The following is a 4,121-nucleotide window of genomic DNA, read 5'->3' on the forward strand; positions in this document are numbered from 1 at the left end:
GTAAATGAACTCATTTACAAAACCTTCATGAAATATGCTTTGCGCCAAGCTACAGACTAGTCACTCCGTCGGTTACGACGTTGAGTGTTCTGGTTGATTCCATGAAATGGACAATCTGCACGTGAAATTAACGTGCTGAGTACTCCACAGACACATGTACGCCTGACGAAGTTCTCAGGGAGATTCAGCGTGACACACAGAATGAAATACAGGTACAACTCATGTTTTTGTCAGCTGAGTGCGCTGGAGTAATGGAAAATAAAAGTGCTTTGCTTAAAGACATAATGCACCGCCGGGAATCGAACTTACGACTTTACGGATCATCTGAATTACCTGCCCTTGAAATAACGTGTAAATGATTAAGCATTTCATAGGCACTTGTATTTCCTTTAATGTAATTCTCAAGCAGAATCATGATGATAGAAAGCGGGATTATAGATTCAGTCCGCACGACGAGCGTCTATACAATTTCGGTCTACCAATTTCTCATACATGATACGGATCGACCGAAGGCTATGAAAAGATGATACGTGCACAAGATATCACGCAGTGGGACGAAGCGAATGTCTAAACCATATGGTTATACACAGCAAAAATCATTTGGTTATATATTAGAAAAATACACAAATTGAGAAAGAAAAAAAAAAGGAAGACACTTTTCTATTAATAACTTATCACAAATATGTTAACTCACGAATAAGCTATCAACTCTGACGGTACAGTTCACGCAAAATCACTTCGTCTTGAAGATGAGAGTGTGAGGATCATGAAACGTGATGATGCATTTAAAAATAAATTCTTGCAGAGAAACTGCAAAAAACTTATCCGAAAATATGCAGATAAAAGATATATAAGCCACGTTCTTCTATCTATCTATCTATCTATCTATCTATCTATCCATGCATGTATGTGTATATGCAAGGAGAAAGAAAGAAAAAGTAAGAGAAAGAAATACTAAAAAGCAACTATAAATCTATCTCTCCTTCGTACACCCACTAAAAATCGTACGTTCTCTCTTCGGCTCCACTTTAGCGTGCAGTCTGTCTGACCATTTACACTTTAGCGTGTAGTCCAACCCTAACCCTAACTTTAAACCTAACCTAACACTAAACCCTAACCCTAATCTGACTCTAAATCTTAAAATTTAACCCAATACCATAAACTAGCCCTAAGCCCTAACACTAACCCTAACCCCGATCCTAAACCCAGATCAAGTCATTTCACAGCGCAGACTACGAACACTGCGGTAGGCCGCACACTAAAGAAGCATCCTCTATTCTTTCTCAGTTAGAGAATTCACTGTAGGCCCTTAACCCTGCAAGTTACGGGGAAATCACCACTAGTGTTATTGGCACGAAAAAACAGCAGGCAGTAACAGTCGCCAGAATCTGTCTAGCCACCCATCCTATGCTAGACTGGAAGCCGAACGTTAAATACATAGGCGCGGGCATGGTGGTGTAGTTAAAAATGATCGCTTTGCAACCACGAAGTTTCAGGTTCAATCTCACTGCGTGACAATTTGGGCAATTGTATCCTTCTGTCATCCGAGGCCGACCTTTGCCTTCTGAGTGAATTTGGTTGATGGAAATTGTGTGGAAGCCGTCGTAGATCCGTACACACACACACTCATATTTGTGTGCATACGCGCATATATATATATATATATATATATATATATATATATATATATATATATATATATATATATATATATATATATATATATTATATATATATATATATATATATATATATATCTATATATATATATATATATATATATTATATATATATATATATTATATATATATATATATATATATATATATATATATATATATATATATATATATATTATATATATATATATATATATATATATATTATATATATATATATATATATATTATATATATATATATATATATATATATATATTATATATATATATATATATATATATATTATATATATATATATATATATATATATTATATATATATATATATATATATTATATATATATATATATATATATATATATATTATATATATATATATATATATATATATTATATATATATATATATATATATATATTATATATATATATATATATATATATATTATATATATATATATATATATATTATATATATATATATATATATATATATATATTATATATATATATATATATTATATATATATATATATATATATATATATATATATTATATATATTATATATATTATATATATATATATATTATATATATATATTATATATATATATATATTATATATATATATATATATATTATATATATATATATATATATTATATATATTATATATATTATATATATATATATATTATATATATATATATATTATATATATATATATATATATATATATATATATATATATATATATATATATATATATATATATATATATATATATATATATATATATATATATATATAGTGGAGGCGCAATGGACCAGTGGTTAGGGCAGCGGGCTCACGGTCGAAGGATCGCGGTTTCGAATCCCAGAACGGGCGTTGTGTGTGTTTATTGAGCGAAAACATCTAAAGCTCCAGCAGGGAATGGCGGCGGCCCCTGTTGTACTCTATCACCACAACTTTCTCTCACTCTTACTTCCTGTTTCTGTTGTGCCTGTAATTCAAAGGGTCAGCCTTGTCACACTGTGTCACGCTGAATATCCCTGAGAACTACGTTAAGGTTACACGTGTCTGTGGAGTGCTCAGCCACTTGCACGTTAATTTCACGAGTGCCAACAACATCGTTGGGTACATATAGGGTTAGATAGCGCATGGAATAATAATCTGGTTCGCCACCGGAACAAATTGTAGCTCGTAGAGAGATAAATACTATAGCTCCTTTCGGAGCCGATAAAATAAGTACCAAGCGAGCGATAGGGTCCATGTAATTCGGTTACCCCTATCTTCGCCTTTCATCCTTTCGGGGTCGATAATATAAAGCACCAATAAAGCACGATGTAATCGACTAGCCCTGTATCCTTAAAACTGCAGGCATTGTGCCAAAATTTGAAATCAGTATTGATATCATGCATATACGCAAACTGGTGAGCTGGCAAAATCGATAGCAAGCCGGTCAAAATGCTTAGCGGCATTTCGTCCGTCTTTACGTTCTGAGTTCAAATTCCGCCGAAGTCGACTTTACCCTTTTATCCTTTCGGGGTCGATTAAATATGAATTGAACATTGGTGTCAGTGTAATCGACTTGTCCCATCCTTAAAATATCTGGTCTTATGCGTGGCTGTGTGATAAGATGCTTGCTTCCCAACTACACGGTTCTGGGTTCAGTCCCACTGCGCGGCACCTTGGGCAAGTATCTTCTACTATAGCCTTGGACCGACCAAAGCCTTGTGAATGGATTTGTAGACGGAAACTGAAAGAAGACCGTCGTTTATATGTGTATGTATATATATATATGTATGTGTGTGTATATGTTTGTCCCCCCACCATCGCTTGACAACCGATGCTGGTGTGTTTTCGCCCTCCTAACTTAGTGCTTCGGCAAAGTGACCGACAGAATGCGTACTAGTCTTCCAAAAAAAATAATAAGTCCGGGGTGTCGATTTGTTCGACTAAAGGCGCTGCTCCAGCATGGCCGTTGTCAAATGACTGAAACCAGCAAAAGAGTAAAAGAATTATACATAAACGTGTGACATAAACTTCAGAGATTCTTTGCTTCGAGATGGACTGTTTTAGCATCATTTATAGTTTCCTGTCCATCTTCCTGGTGCCTCCGTGCTTTCAGATGTTTGTGTCTTCCAAGAAACTTCAGGAGCGACATAAAATGTTTGGAGTCCATTTTTATTTAATGGTGATCAGATGATTCAATTGTATCTTTGGAAACCCTTCCATATCTTCAGCAGGTCACTGAGGTCACCGTATTTCACACTTTACACTGCCCTTCGCCTATGTGAAGTAGCGAGGACTAAATCAGGATTTTACAGCGGAAGGTTTCCAATTACAGTTTCTTCTTTCTTTACTGCCCACAAGGGGCTAAACAAAGATGGGACAAACAAGGACAGACAAAGGGATTAAGTCGATTACATCGACCTT

The sequence above is a fragment of the Octopus bimaculoides genome, chromosome 3 (genome assembly GCF_046866305.1).
Source record: "Octopus bimaculoides isolate indiv1 chromosome 3, ASM4686630v1, whole genome shotgun sequence".
Lineage (NCBI taxonomy): Eukaryota > Metazoa > Mollusca > Cephalopoda > Octopoda > Octopodidae > Octopus > Octopus bimaculoides.